We start from the raw sequence: 17122 nt of genomic DNA, 5'->3' as shown, positions 1-17122 counted from the left end.
CGAAACACGAAACCCAATGCAGTGCAATAGGATACTATGGTTCCCAGGGTCTGAAGGAGAGGAAACTCTCCTTCAGGCCCTGGGATCCATATTAATGTGTAAAATAAAGAATCAAAATAAAAAATATTGATATACTCACCCTAGGACGCGCCCTGGTACTAACCGGCAGGCTTCCTTCCTAAGAATGAGCGCGTGAATGACCTGCGGTGACGTCGCGGCTTGTGATTGGTCGCGAGCGGTCACATGGACAAGCCGCGACGTCATCTAAGGTCCTTCACGTGCTCATTCTTAGGAAGGAAGGCTACCGGAAAGAAGAAGGGCGCGTCCGAAGGTGAGTATATTCCTATTAGGTATATACTCACCCTCGGACGTGCCCTGCTTCTTTCTGGCAGCCTTCCTTCCTAAGAATGAGCGCGTGAAGGACCTTAGATGACGTCGCGGCTTGTCCATGTGACCGCTTGCGACCAATCACAAGCTGCGACGTCACCGCAGGTCATTCACGCGCTCATTCTTAGGAAGGAAGCCTGCCAGTTAGTACCAGGGCGCATCCGAGGGGGAGTATATCAATATTTTTTATTTTGATTCTTTATTTAACACTTAAATATGGATTCCGATACCGATTCCGGATATCGCAAACATATCGGAACTCGGTATCGGAATTCCGATACCAGATTCAGAAGATCGCCGACCTCATGGCCGACCCCACACAGGGGTCGGGTCGGGTTTCTTGAAACCCGACTTTGCCAAAAGTCGGCGACTTCTGAAAATGGCCGACCCGTTTCGCTCAACCCTAGTGACCACCCATCTTCCCAGCAATTTCTCGGAAACGGTATCCCTCCTTCCTCAAGACAATAGAAATAGCTCTCTTTTTTAGACCAATCAGACCTCTTTGTGGCTGGCATAATTAAAATCTAAAAAAAAGAATCAGGACTGTGTGAGCTCAAAATAGACAATTACAATTATTCAGTTAAAAATTTAAATTTAAATATTAATAAAATACAAGAAATAAAAATTCTCAATAGTTTGTAAAGAAATTAAAGCCTGTAGGACCTGTACTGAAAGGATCAAGTGACGACTATAGCTTTAAAACACTATTTTTAATTTTATGTGGACATAAAGAAAAGTTAACATTTATCTAAAAATCTATGAATTTTACTCACAGAGAATGAAGTCCAGTATTTCTTGTCAAAATTATAAAAACTACCGACAAAATATCAAAAACAAGTCTTCCGATATCTGTAGTAACAGATTGCATGCCTTGGCGATAAATATAATTACATAATCAAGCAAGTAAGATTGCTGAAAGTTCCAGAAGCCTTGAAAATTATTAAAAACTTCAAGTGTATCCACAATTTTGGCCACTAGTGTAAGCTATCAGCTAAGTACCCCAACCATAGTTATGAGAAATGCCCTCTTTACATTGGCATTGGAGCCCTTATGTCACATTTTTGTACCTCTGATGCCCAAAGTAGTTCTGTCTACTGCATGTCAATGCTATTGGCTAATCTATTCATGGTCATCAAAGAATATATAAAATATATTATAGATGCCTTGCAGGCAGTAGCGTAGCTACCGGGTGGGCAGAGGGTGTGGGCACCCCAGGCCCGATGCTCGGAGGGGGTCCACCCGGAGCTACGTAACTGTAACTGTATTGGTGCACGCAGCGTGCCAATACAGTTACCTTCTGTGGCAGAGCAGGGAGAAATGATCTCCCTTCTCGGCCGCTATGGGGCCCCTGAGCAGGCGGGGGGGTTTGGTGCCAGCAGTGGGCCCCCACCTGCCATCGCAGGGTCAGCTGTACCGGCATTTAGCCGATACAGCTGACCGCAATGATGAGGGAAGGAGCGCTGCGCTCCTTCCCCCATCTGTTATGATCTGGTGGCCTAGGAACAGCATGAGACGTACTCTGGAGAAGGTGGTACCTGTACTGACCGCAGACCCTGAACTTAACACCGCAACTAGAAGTAGCCGTTGAATGTACCTATCACTCCCTAGACATCTCGACACAGCCGGAGGACTAATTACCCCTAGAGATAGAAAAGGGAAAACTATCTTGCCTCAGAGAAAATCCCCAAAGGATAGACAGCCCCCCACAAATATTGACTGTGAGAGGAGAGGGAAAAAACATACACAGACTGAAATCAGAATTTAGCAAAGGAGGCCACTTCTAGCTAAATAGTAAGGATAGGACAGAGTACTATGCGGTCAGTATTAAAACACTAGAAAATATCCACCACAGAAAATACAAAATCTCCACATCTAACTAAAGATATGGAGGGTATATCCGAATCTCCAGAGATACCAGCTTGGCTAAACAAATCCTTATACAGACCAAGCTGGACAAGACAAAAACATGGAAAAGAACTGAACAATAAGGCCCACAGCATGTGGACTGCAAAAATCAAGGCCAGAACTTATCTTTGTTGAAATGAACAGCAAAGCAGGAGACACCAGGCAGGGATGTGAATCCTCCAGGAACAATGGACAACTGGCACTGACTAAAGGGTCAAGCAAGACTAAATAGCCCAGTCAGATTTGCAAAAAGTGGACACACCTGATGAATGTTGCGATCCAGAGACAGCAGCGCTACCACTTATAACCACCGGAGGGAGCCCTAGAGCAGAATTCACAACAGTACCCCCCCTTGAGGAGGGGTCACCGAACCCTCACCAGAGCCCCCAGGCCGATCCGGACGAGCCAAATGAAAGGCATGAACCAAATCCTCAGCATGAACATCGGAGGCAACAACCCAAGAATTATCCTCCTGGCCATAACCCTTCCATTTGACAAGATACTGAAGCTTCCGCCTCGAAAAACGAGAATCCAAAATCTTCTCAACCACATACTCCAACTCCCCATCAATCAACACCGGGGAAGGAGGATCAACAGAGGGAACAACGGGCACCACATATTTCCGCAACAAAGATCTATGAAAAACATTATGGATGGAAAAAGAGTCTGGAAGGGCCAAACGAAAAGACACCGGATTGATAATCTCAGAAATCCTATAAGGGCCAATAAACCGAGGCTTGAACTTAGGGGAAGAAACCTTCATAGGAACATGACGGGAAGACAACCAGACCAAATCCCCAACCCAAAGCCGGGAATCAACACACCGACGACGGTTAGCAAAACGCTGAGCCCCCTCCTGAGACAACACCAAATTGTCAACAACATTAGCCCAAATTTGCTGCAACCTGTCAACCACAGAGTCCACCCCAGGACAATCAGAAGGCTCAACCTGCCCTGAAGAAAAACGGGGATGAAAACCAGAGTTACAAAAGAAGGGTGAAACCAAGGTCGCAGAACTAGCCCGATTATTAAGGGCAAACTCGGCCAATGGCAAGAAAGCCACCCAATCATCCTGATCAGCAGACACAAAGCATCTCAAATAAGTTTCCAAAGTCTGATTAGTTCGCTCGGTTTGGCCATTTGTCTGAGGATGAAATGCGGAAGAAAAAGACAAATCAATGCCCAGCCTAGCACAAAAGGCCCGCCAAAACCTAGAAACAAACTGGGAACCTCTATCGGACACAATATTCTCCGGAATGCCATGCAAACGAACCACATGCTGAAAAAACAATGGAACCAAATCAGAAGAGGAAGGCAATTTAGGCAAAGGTACCAAATGAACCATCTTAGAAAACCGGTCACAAACCACCCAGATAACCGACATCCTCTGGGAAACTGGAAGATCCGAAATAAAATCCATAGAAATATGCGTCCAAGGCCTCTCAGGGACCGGCAAAGGCAAAAGCAACCCACTAGCGCAGGAACAGCAAGGCTTGGCCCTCGCACAAGTCCCACAGGACTGCACAAAAGAACGCACATCCTGTGACAAAGAAGGCCACCAAAACGACCTACCTACCAAATCTTTGGTACCAAAAATCCCAGGATGACCAGCCAACACAGAACAATGAACCTCAGAAATCACTTTACTAGTCCATCTGTCAGGAACAAACAGTTTCCCCACTGGACAGCGGTCAGTAGGGTTGAGCGAAACGGGTCGGCAATTTTCAGAAGTCGCCGACTTTTGGCAAAGTCGGGTTTCATGAAACCCGACCCGACCCCTGTGTGGGGTCGGCCATGAAGTCGGCGATCTTCTGAATCTGGAATCGGAATTCCGATACCGATTCCCGATATGTTTAAGATATCGGGAATTGGTATCGGAATTCAGATTTAAGTGTAAAATAAAGAATTAAAATAAAAAATATCGCTATACTTACCATCTGACAGGCCCTGGTACTAACCAAGAACCTTCCTTCCTTAGAATCAGCCTTCCAGGACCTCGCGGTGACGTCACGGTGACGTCGCGGCTTGTGATTGGTCGCGCGGCTGCCCATGTGACCGCTCGCGCGACCAATCACAAGCCGCGACGTCACCGTGACGTCACCGAGGGTCCTGGAAGGGCTGATTCTTAGGAAGGAAGGCTGCCGGAACGAAGCAGGGCGTGTCTGAGGGTGAGTATATACCTAATAGGAATATACTCACCCTCGGCTTCGTTCCGGCAGCCTTCCTTCCTAAGAATCAGCCCTTCCAGGACCCTCGGTGACGTCACGGTGACGTCACGGCTTGTGATTGGTCATGCGAGCGGTCACATGGGCGGCCGCGCGACCAATCACAAGCCGCGACGTCACCGTGACGTCACGGCGAGGTCCTGGAAGGCTGATTCTAAGGAAGGAAGGTTCCCGGTTAGTACCAGGGCCCGTCAGATGGTAAGTATAGCGATATTTTGTATTTTAATTCTATATTTTACACTTAAATATGGATCCCAGGGCCTGAAGGAGAGTTTCCGCTCCTTCAGACCCTGGGAACCATTGGAAACCCAATGCACTGCATTGGGTTTCGTGTTTCGGCCGACCCCGACCCCGACTTTTTTATAGGATCGGCCGATTTCACTCGACCCGACTTTTGAAAAAGTCGGGTTTCGTGAAACCCGACCCGATCCTATAAAAGTAAAGGTCGCTCAACCCTAGCGGTCAGGTTTATCAGCCTGAAATTCCTGAAGAACCCGTCGTAAATCAGGGGAGATGGCAGAAAGAATCACTACTTCCTTCAGAATGCCGACCGGCTCAAGGACCCCAGGAGAATCAGGCAAAAAACTCCTAGAGAGGGCATCAGCCTTAACATTCTTAGAACCCGGAAGATACGAGACCACAAAATCAAAACGGGAGAAAAACAGGGACCATCGGGCCTGTCTAGGATTCAGCCGTTTGGCAGACTCGAGGTAAATCAGATTCTTATGATCGGTCAAGACCACAATACGATGCCTGGTCCCCTCAAGCCAATGTCGCCACTCCTCAAATGCCCACCTCATAGCCAGCAACTCACGATTGCCGACATCATAATTGCGTTCCGCAGGCAAAAACTTTCGAGGAAAGAAGGCACACGGTTTCATCAAGGAACCATCAGAATTCCTCTGAGACAAAACGGCCCCTGCCCCAATCTCAGAAGCGTCAACCTCAACCAGAAAAGGAAGAGAAACATCCGGCTGACGCAACACAGGGGCAGAAGTAAATCGGCGTTTAAGCTCCTGAAAGGTAGAAACAGCCGCAGAGGACCAATTCGTCACATCAGTGCCTTTCTTCGTCAAATCGGTCAGGGGTTTAACCACACTGGAGAAGTTGGCAATGAAACGGCGATAAAAATTAGCAAAGCCCAAAAATTTCTGAAGGCTCTTCACGGATGTGGGCTGGATCCAATCATAAATGGCCTGAACCTTAACCGGATCCATTTCTATAGCTGAGGGAGAAAAAATGAAGCCCAAAAAATAAATCTTCTGTACTCCAAAGAGGCACTTAGACCCCTTCACAAACAAGGCATTATCACGAAGGATCTGAAATACCATCCTGACTTGTTTCACATGAGACTCCCAATCATCTGAAAAAATCAAAATATCATCCAAATATACAATAATGAATTTATCAAGATAATTCCGAAATATATCATGCATGAAGGACTGAAACACAGATGGAGCATTAGAGAGTCCGAATGGCATCACAAGGTATTCAAAATGGCCTTCGGGCGTATTAAACGCAGTTTTCCATTCGTCACCATGCTTAATACGAAAAAGATTATATGCCCCTCGAAGGTCAATCTTAGTAAACCAACTAGCCCCCTTAATCGTAGCAAACAGATCAGAAAGCAAAGGCAAAGGGTATTGGAATTTGACCGTGATCTTATTCAAGAGGCGATAATCAATACAGGGTCTCAAGGAGCCATCCATCTTGGCAACAAAAAAAAAACCTGCTCCCAATGGTGAAGAAGATGGCCGAATATGCCCCTTCTCCAAAGACTCCTTAACATGGCTCCGCATGGCGGTATGTTCTGGCACAGACAGGTTGAAAAGTCGGCCCTTAGGGAACTTACAGCCTGGAATCAAGTCAATAGCACAATCACAGTCCCTATATGGTGGAAGGGAACTGGACTTGGGCTCATTGAATACATCCTGGAAATCTGACAAAAACTCAGGAATTTCAGAAGAGGGGGAGGAGGCAATTGACATCAAAGGAACGTCACCATGAACCCCCTGACAACCCCAACTAGTCACAGACATAGATTTCCAATCTAATACCGGATTATGCACCTGTAACCATGGGAAACCCAGCACAATAGCATCATGCAAATTATGCAACACCAGAAAACGACAATCTTCCTGATGGGCTGGCGCCATGCACATGGTCAGCTGTGTCCAAAACTGAGGTTTATTTTTAGCCAACGGTGTAGCATCAATGCCCCTCAAAGGAATAGGACTCTGCAAAGGCTGCAAGGGGAAACCACAACATCTGGCAAATTCTAAGTCCATTAAGTTTAGAGCGGCGCCTGAATCCACAAATGCCATGACAGAAAATGACGATAATGAGCAGATCAGGGTCACAGATAACAGAAATTTAGGTTGTACAGTACTGATGGTAACAGAACTAGCGATTCTCTTGGTACGCTTAGGGCAATCAGAAATAACATGAGCAGAATCGCCGCAGTAAAAACACAACCTATTCTGACATCTGAATCCTTGTCGTTCAGCTCTAGACACAATCCCATCACACTGCATAGGCTCAGGACTCCGCTCGGAAGACAATGCCATAGTGTGCACAACTCTGCGCTCGCGCAAGCGCCGATCAATCTGAATGGCCAGAGACATAGAATCACTCAGGCCAGCAGGCGTGGGGAACCCCACCATAACATCTTTAACGGATTCAGAAAGACCCTTTCTGAAAATTGCCGCCAAGGCATCCTCATTCCATTTAGTCAGCACAGACCATTTTCTAAATTTCTGGCAATATGATTCTGCCGCTTCTTGACCCTGACACAGGGCCAACAAGGTCTTCTCAGCATGATCCACTGAATTACACTCACCGGCCACTTTATTAGGTACACCATGCTAGTAACGGGTTGGACCCCCTTTTGCCTTCAGAACTGCCTCAATTCTTCGTGGCATAGATTCAACAAGGTGCTGGAAGCATTCCTCAGAGATTTTGGTCCATATTGACATGATGGCATCACACAGTTGCCGCAGATTTGTCGGCTGCACATCCCAAAGATGCTCCATACAAGGCAGGATGGATCCATGCTTTCATGTTGTTTACGCCAAATTCTGACCCTACCATCCGAATGTCGCAGCAGAAATCGAGACTCATCAGACCAAGCAACATTTTTCCAATCTTCTACTGTCCAATTTCGATGAGCTTGTACAAATTGTAGCCTCAGTTTCCTGTTCTTAGCTGAAAGGAGTGGTACCCGGTGTGGTCTTCTGCTGCTGTAGCCCATCTGTCTCAAAGTTCGACGCACTGTGCGTTCAGAGATGCTCTTAAGCCTACCTTGGTTGTAACGGGTGGCGATTTGAGTCACTGTTGCCTTTCTATCAGCTCGAACCAGTCTGCCCATTCTCCTCTGACCTCTGGCATCAACAAGGCATTTCCGCCCACAGAACTGCCGCTCACTGGATTTTTTTTCTTTTTCGGACCATTCTCTGTAAACCCTAGAGATGGTTGTGCGTGAAAATCCCAGTAGATCAGCAGTTTCTGAAATACTCAGACCAGCCCTTCTGGCACCAACAACCATGCCACGTTCAAAGGCACTCAAATCACCTTTCTTCCCCATACTAATGCTCGGTTTGAACTGCAGGAGATTGTCTTGACCATGTCTACATGCCTAAATGCACTGAGTTGCCGCCATGTGATTGGCTGATTAGAAATTAAGTGTTAACAAGAAGTTGGACAGGTGTACCTAATAAAGTGGCCGGTGAGTGTAGGTTCATCATACAATAACCCAAGCGCCTGGAAAAAGGTGTCTACATTAAGCAAAGCCGGATTCCCAGGTTCCAGGGCAAATGCCCAATCCTGGGGGTCACCACGCAGCAGAGATATAACAATTTTAACCTGCTGGATGGGATCACCAGAGGAACGGGGTTTCAGAGCAAAAAACAGTTTACAGTTATTTTTAAAGCTCAAAAATATGGACCTGTCCCCAAAAAACAAATCAGGAGTTGGAATTCTAGGCTCTAAAACCGGAGTCTGAACGATATAATCGGAAATACCCTGTACTCTAGCAGCAAGTTGATCCACACAAGAAGCCAATCCCTGAACATCCATGTCAGCGCCAAACTCCTGAGCCACCCAGAGGTAAAGAGAGAAAAAAAACACACAACAGACTACAGAAAAAAAAATGGCTCAGCACTTTCCTTCCCTTCTTCTGAGATGCGGTTAACTCATTGTTGGCCAGTTGTACTGTTCTGATCTGGTGGCCTAGGAACAGCATGAGACGTACTCTGGAGAAGGTGGTACCTGTACTGACCGCAGACCCTGAACTTAACACCGCAACTAGAAGTAGCCGTGGAATGTACCTATCACTCCCTAGACATCTCGACACAGCCGGAGGACTAATTACCCCTAGAGATAGAAAAGGGAAAACTATCTTGCCTCAGAGAAAATCCCCAAAGGATAGACAGCCCCCCACAAATATTGACTGTGAGAGGAGAGGGAAAAAACATACACAGACTGAAATCAGAATTTAGCAAAGGAGGCCACTTCTAGCTAAATAGTAAGGATAGGACAGAGTACTATGCGGTCAGTATTAAAACACTAGAAAATATCCACCACAGAAAATACAAAATCTCCACATCTAACTAAAGATATGGAGGGTATATCTGAATCTCCAGAGATACCAGCTTGGCTAAACAAATCCTTATACAGACCAAGCTGGACAAGTCAAAAACATGGAAAAGAACTGAACAATAAGGCCCACAGCATGTGGACTGCAAACATGAAGGCCAGAACTTATCTTTGTTGAAATGAACAGCAAATCAGGAGAGACCAGGCAGGGATGTGAATCCTCCAGGAACAATGGACAACTGGCACTGACTAAAGGGTCAAGCAAGACTAAATAGCCCAGTCAGATTTGCAAAAAGTGGACACACCTGATGAATGCTGCGATCCAGAGACAGCAGCGCTATCACTTATAACCACCGGAGGGAGCCCAAGAGCAGAATTCACAACACCCATCATCCCCCTGTCAGCATCTGATGTCGGTGCTGCTGACAGTGGGCGCGATGAGTCAGGAGCCAGGCAGAAGAGAGGTGAGTACTACAGGGTTTGCCTATGGTGGGTCTGCCTTATAGTACAGGGTCTGCCTATGGGGGTGCTGCCTTATACTAAAGCATCTGCCTATGGGGGTGCTGCCTTATACTACAGGGTCTGCCTATAGGGGTGCTGCCTTATAGTACAGGGTCTGCCTATGGGGGTGCTGCCTTATACTACAGGGTCTGCCTATAGGGGTGCTGCCTTATAGTACAGGGTCTGCCTATAGGGGTGCTGTCTTATACTACAGGGTCTGCCTATAGGGGTGCTGCTTTATACTATATATGATTATTATATATCATGATTAAGGGAGCTTAGTCTCCAGAAATGCGTTGAGATTCTTACCCATATGGTTCATGCTGAAGTCTGTATCCTCCATGTTTAAAGTTTGTGAATAAAGAAAACTCTTTTTTATGGACTCGGTGAAGCTGGACATTCTTTTCTTTGCTGCTTTATACTACAGAGTCTGCCTATGGGTGCTGCCTTGTGCTATAGAGTCTGCCTATGGGGACGCATTATACAATATAGAGTAGGCTTATGGGGAGTGCATTATACTATATTGAGGACTATCTGGTGCATTATACTATATGAGGCTATCTAGAGGGGCATCATACATTGTGGGGATTACAGTGTTGGAGCCATCAGTTTGGAGGCTACTAAGGGGTCAGTATACTGTGTATAAGAGAGCATCATGCTGTGTATAGGGGAGCTGTACAGGGGGCAGACTCGGGACATTATTAAATATAAATTGGGCACTTATTGTTATAGGGGAACTCAAGTTACTGTGACTATCAAAGGGGCACACAGGACAATATTACTTTCTAGGAGGAAAAATATGGGCACTGTTTTCTAGGGCACTTGCACCTGGCATTGCTATATTATAGTGGGGTGCCTTAGAATTTAGAGGACACAGAGAATCACACAGCAGGTGCAGTAATAGGGACACATACGGCAGCAGTGGCTCAGTATTGGGGTATCAGGTGCAGTAATAGGGACACATACGGCAGCAGCGACTCAGTATTGGGGTATCAGGTGCAGTAATATGGACACATACGGCAGCAGCAGCTCATTATTGGGGTATCAGCAGGATGAGGAGTTTGTGTAGGTTGGGAATAGATGGTGATGGGGCTGAGAAGTGAAATGTGTCTTGCTGTATTCTCTGCAGCCGAGTCATAAAGAACATCAGCGGTAAGTCATTATATGTAACTGTGCCATGATCTCTTATATGTTCTGTAGGACTGGTATCTACCACTTACCATATGGCGGTAATATCTATGTTGGTCATTATACAGAGATTATCTTCACTAACAGCGCTGTCATCTGTAGAGGTTCTCCTCCACTATTAGGGCACATCACTGAGTTGTAATCAAGGTTACCTGGCTAGGGGCCCACTCAGAAGCTTTGCCCCCCTTCCTGAGCCAAAACCCTATCTACGCCTCTGCTTGCAGGGTCTAACAGTTGCCTTATTAACAGGGAACCAGGGTAGGATTTTATGCAACAGACATACTTTCTAGCACACCTTAGGGTACCGTCACACAGTGCAATTTTGATCGCTACGACGGTACGATTCGTGACGTTCTAGCGATATCGTTACGATATCGCAGTGTCTGACACGCAGCAGCGATCAGGGATCCTGCTGAGAATCGTACGTCGTAGCAGATCGTTTGGAACTTTCTTTCGTCGCTTGATCACCCGCTGACATCGCTGGATCGTTGTGTGTGACAGCGATCCAGCGATGTCTTCGCTTGTAACCAGGGTAAACATCGGGTAACTAAGCGCAGGGCCGCGCTTAGTAACCCGATGTTTACCCTGGTTACAAGCGTAAACGTAAAAAAACAAACCGTACATGCTCACCCGTCGGTGTCCTTCAGGTCCCTTGCAGTCTGCTTCCTGCTCTGAGTGCCGGCCGGAAAGTGAGAGCAGATCGCAGCGGTGCTGCGCTCTGCTCTCACTGTACGGCTGCATTCAGAGCAGGAAGCAGATGGCAAGGGACCTGAAGGACACCGACGGGTGAGTATGTACTGTTTGTTTTTTTACGTTTACGCTGGTAACCAGGGTAAACATCGGGTTACTAAGCGCGGCCCTGCGCTTAGTTACCCGATGTTTACCCTGGTTACCCGGGGACTTCGGCATCGCTCCAGCGCCGTGATTGCAACGTGTGACCGCAGTCTACGACGCTGGAGCGATGCTCATACGATCGCTGCGACGTCACGGATCGTGCCGTCGCAGCGATGAAAATTTCAATGTGTGACGGTACCCTTAGACTTTGTTAATCTGCTTTTTATTTAAAAACAGCTCTTTGAAGATAATGGAGCAGATGATGATAAGATGCCATGGATTTGCTAATTAAAACATTTTCACCTATGAACACTAGATGGGGCTATAGCACTGTTTCAAGCCAGTCCTGTTTTTTTCCCCTAATCTTTGCATCCCTTCACAGTTAATTAAAATAAAGTACTAATGTTTAACTTGTAACCTAAATTAATGAAAATGTATACAATCACCTACAGTATAAACAATAATGGCTTTACAATTAAGCATTGCATAGACTTTTTTTTAATTATTAAAAAATGCAGTTAACATGGAGTTCAAATGTTAGAGTTTTTATATTATAAAAGTGAATGGCTTTGAGCAAATTTCAGTAGCTATTATCTTTTGATTTAATACGACTTTTAGACCCTATGCAGCTCAGTGCTTACATAAATTGCACTCCATCTCCCCAAATTGGGCTGGGAGAGGCAATACAGCAATGAACCTCCAAAATGTGCCACCTGCTAAGAAGCTTTCTACCTGAGAAGTACTAACTTTTGCTCATTAGTAAAGTGCAATAGACAAACTTATAAGACTTACTCGTCCCTCTGTTACTAGGTTTTTTTGGTTAATGTTTGTGTGATTGATAATGAGCGGAGTTTTAGCATAAAATTGCAGACGTTATTATGTATCCAAAATGGTAAAACACAAAAGTCATAGAGCTGATACATTTCAGTCCCATGCAGCACTTTGTCATAGTGTAGAACAGAGGTGTCAAACTGCATTCCTCGAGGGCCGCCAACAGGTCATGTTTTCAGGATTTCCTTAGCATTCCACAAGGTGCTGGAATCATTCTGTGCAGGTGATTAAATTATCACCTGTGCAATACAAGGAAATCCTGAAAACATGACCTGTTTGCGGCCCTCGAGGAATGCAGTTTGACACCTCTGGTGTAGAACATACAAGACAGAGTTTTTGTGCTTCATACCCAGTAGCCCTTAGTCACAGGGTAAAACTATCATGTGGCACAGCATATCTGGTTTTCAGCCTTTGCGGCATTAGTGATAGTAAGAGTAACACATGGTTTAGATCATTATGATGGCAAGAATTGCATGTTCTGCTTTTCTTGCTGTATAATCTGATGCACCCTCCAACTGTAGTGATGGATGCTAGATAAGTATATTTCTTTGAAAATTAAGAGATTACAGCTATGTTTCAAACAGTCCAAGGTATAAGCTAAAAGCATGTATCACATGAATATCATGAAAGTTTAGAAACTGGCTGAAAGCAAAAATACAGAAAAACAGTAGCATAGCAAGCAATTACGACACACTTGAGGATGGAAAGAACCAGTTTGCGTAAGTGCAAAGCAGCACTAATTCAGATCAGAGGTTCAAAATGTAGGTGGTAGTGAGTGGGATGAGCATAGTGCTATGTAAGAAGATTGCATCTGAAGAGAGTGGAGTGAGTATAGCGCTATGCAAGAAGATTGCATCTAAAGAGAGTACATTGAGTATAGCACTATGTAAGAAGAAGATTGCATCTGAAGAGAGTGAAGTGAGTATAATGCTATGTAAGAAAAAGATTGCATCTGAAGAAAGTGGAGTGAGTATAGCGCTATGTAGAAAGAAGATTGCATAATGACAGAGGGGGTGAGAATAGCACTATGTAAGGAGAAGATTGTATCTAGACAGAGTGAGGTGAGAATAGCTCTATGTAGGAAAAAGATTGCATATAAACAGAGTGAGGTGAGCATAGCAATATGTAGAAAGAAGATTGCATCTGAACAAAGTAGGGTGAGCATAGCACTATGCAGGAATCAGATTGCATCTAAGCATTGTATGGTGAGCATAGCGCAACGCAGAAAGAAGAATGTTTCTGGACAAAGTAGGGTGAGCATAGCGCTCTGCAGGAAAAAGATTGCATCTAACCAGAGTGGGGTGAGCATATCGCTATGCAGGAAGATTTAATTTAAACAGAGTGGGGTGAGCATAGCATTGTCATGTCCCATGATTTGGGAATCATACAGTATTGTATTGTTTTTGTATTGTTGCCGTTTAATTGCTATGCAATAAGGTTTGCCCCTTTTACAAGTTTGTCCTGTCTCTCTCCATGTCTGTCTCCGGAGCTCTTATATCAGTAAAGCCTTCCCTCTTTCTCCTGTGCTAGTTTTGTCAGTCATATTTGTGTGAGATCATCTATATACACAGCTCTGGTTCAGAATAGTTTTTTCTACGTACTGTAATGGTACATAACAAAAATTCAGTTTGAAAATAAACCTTTTTCTGGTATCTTCACATGTGCCTACTACTGTCAAGTCAAGCTATCTGATGAAATCTCTTTGTGTGGGTACATGTTAATAAAGACATAAAAAAATGGTGCCTTAAGAGCCCTACAATCATACATAGCATTGTTATAGAGTCAGAATAAGCTCTATGTAGGAAAAAGACTGCATCCGATCATAGAGGGGTGGGTGAGCTAGCCTTATGTAGAAGATGATTGTATCTGAACAGTATTTCCCAGATTCATTAAAAATAGTGTAGTGAGTGACAGACTTAATGATGAGTGTCACGATTCTACCCCTCAGTGTGTCGGGGAGGAAGTTACTGATGGCTCAGCCGTTCAACCTGGTACAGTAGCCTGCTGAAGCTGTCAGTACTTTGACTGACAGCTCGGTGTCCAGTCTGGTGCAAGGGTGTTTTGAGCTTTCAGGGTTTTGGCTGTCCATGCTGAAACTGGGAGGTGCATGCTGTCTCCAGGTGTTCACTGCCCTGATACTTATCTGGGCTGTTAGTCACAGACCTCTGCCAGATGTACATTCAACTAAGTGTGGTTTGTCTATCTGTGCCTTTTGTTTTGCTTATTAATCTTTTTTCCTGACCATAGACTTCTTTCTGATCAACCTTCTGTTTGCATTCTTGACTATCACAAGTCATGGCTTGTCCATTTAGAAGTGAGTCAGTGTCACAATGAGCATGCTATAATAGGATGGCACGTGGTGTGTTACGTCCTTCTGGGAGTTAGGTGATCTTTAAATACTGTGAATCACAGGTCTTTCATTTAGTCTGTGTGTTTTGAACCTCATATTAAATGGACTTTGAATCCTTTAGTGCTGAAGAAGTTAACGACTTTTTGTATGCTGATTAGAGACATGCAGCTCAATCTCACAGCTGCTCCTAACCACTCGTTTTCTTGCTCTATAAAACCTGTTCAGGCCTTCTCACCCCTGCCTGTGAAAGTTTTACTTCTTGGCTTGCTGTAGTTGGTGAGCTGAAGTTTGAGTTCGTATTTGCTGCTGGAGATTGTTACTTGCTGTTTTTGGGTGTATGCTTTCCTCATTATCCTATTCCCATTTGTACTTTCCTATTCTTCCCTTTATTCCGTTCTACCCTTGGTGAGTGTTTTTGTATATAAGTTGCATTTTGTTATCCCTGTTTGTCTTATGTGTACAGTGCATTTCGAAAGTATTCGGCTCCCTGGAACTTTTCAACCTTTTCCCACATATCATGCTTCAAACATAAAGATACCAAATGTAAATTTTTGGTGAAGAATCAACAACAAGTGGAACACAAATGTGAAGTTGAACAAAATTTATTGGTTATTTGAAGTTTTTGTGGAAGTTCAAAAACTGAAAAGTGTGGTGTGTGGTGTGTGAATAATTCAGCCCCTTTAACTTAATACTTTGTTGCGCCACCTTTTGCAGCGATTACAGCTGCAAGTCACTTGGGGTATGTCTCTATCAGTTTTGTACATCGAGAGACTGAAATTCTTGCCCTTTTTTCCTTGGCAAACAGCTCGAGCTCAGTGAAGTTTGATGGAGATCGTTTGTGAACAGGAGTTTTCAGCTCTTTCTATCGATTGGATTAAGGTCTCGACTTTGACTTGGCCATTCTAACACCTGGATACATTTATTTGTGACCATTCTATTGCAGATTTTGCTTTATGTTTGGGCTCATTGTCTTGTTGGAAGACAAATCTCCGTCGCAGTCTCAGGTCTTTTGCAGACTCCAACAGATTTTCTTCAAGAATGGTCCTGTATTTGGCTCCATCCATCTTCCCATCAATTTTAACCATCTTCCCTGTCCCTGCTAAAGAAAAGCAGGCCCAAACCATGATGCTGCCACCACCATGTTTGACAGTGGGGATGGTGTGTTCAGGGTGATGAGCTGTGTTGCCTTTACGCCAAACATATCGTTTGGCATTGTTGCCAAAAAGTTTGATTTTGGTTTCATCAGACAAGAGCACCTTCTTCCACATGCTTGGTGTGTCTCCCAGGTGGCTTGTTGCAAAATTTAAACAACATTTTTATGGATATCTTCTTCTTGCCACTCTTCCATAAAGGCCAGATTTGTGCAGTGTATGAATGATTGTTGTCCTATGGACAGACTGTCCCACCTCAGCTGTAGATCTCTGCAGTTCATCCATAGTGATCATGGGCCTCTTGGCTGCATCTCTGATCAGTCTTTTCCTTGTTTGAGATGAAAGTTTAGAGGGATGGCCGGGTCTTGGTAGATTTGCAGTGGTATGATATTCCTTCCATTTCAATCTGATCGCTTTCACAGTGCTCCTTGGGATGATTAAAGTTTTGGAAATCATTTTGTATCCAAATACAGCTTTAAACTTCTCCACAACAGTATCATGGACCTACCTGTTGTATTCCTTGGTCTTCATGATGCTCTCTGTGCTTCAAACAGAACCCTGAGACTATCACAGAGCAGGTGCATTTATACGGAAACTTGATTACACACAGGTGGATTTTATTTATCATCATTAGGCATTTAGGACAATATTGGATCATTCAGAGATCCACAATGAACTTCTGGAATGAGTTTGCTGCACTGAAAGTAAAGGGGCCGAATAATATTGCACACCCCACTTTTCAGTTTTTGAATTTCTACAAAAATTTAAAATAACCAATACATTTTGTTCAACTTCACAATTGTGTTCCACTTGTTGTTGATTCTTCACCAAAAATTTACATTTGGTATCTTTATGTTTGAAGCATGATATGTGGGAAAGGGTTGAAAAGTTCTAGGGAGCCGAATACTTTTGCAAGGCACTGTATATACACTAACATATCTGTCCCAGGCCTCCTGGAGGAGGGAATTGGTTTGGACATTAACAGGAGCATAGTAAGGTCAGAGACTCAGCCTCTTTACATTTAAGAGCACCCCTGGGACAGGGATAGCTAGGGTCCCAGTTCCAGGGACAGTTTGGGGCCTCCCGCTTCCTTACCAAAGACCATCACAGTGTTACACCTATTTCATCAAGAAATACAAGCCACTTAGTAAATTTGG

General features: G+C 44.6%; 1 protein-coding gene across 1 annotated transcript in view; it reads right to left on the bottom strand.

Annotated features, from left to right (window-relative positions):
• LOC143773647 (cadherin-related family member 4-like) overlaps window positions 1–17122 on the bottom strand; it is an 87324-nt gene that overhangs the window by 34701 nt on the left and 35501 nt on the right. The gene's annotated exons all lie outside the window — the stretch shown is intronic.

The sequence above is a fragment of the Ranitomeya variabilis genome, chromosome 5, assembly GCF_051348905.1.
Source record: "Ranitomeya variabilis isolate aRanVar5 chromosome 5, aRanVar5.hap1, whole genome shotgun sequence".
Taxonomy (NCBI): domain Eukaryota; kingdom Metazoa; phylum Chordata; class Amphibia; order Anura; family Dendrobatidae; genus Ranitomeya; species Ranitomeya variabilis.
This window is presented reverse-complemented; position numbering and strand designations above follow the sequence as displayed.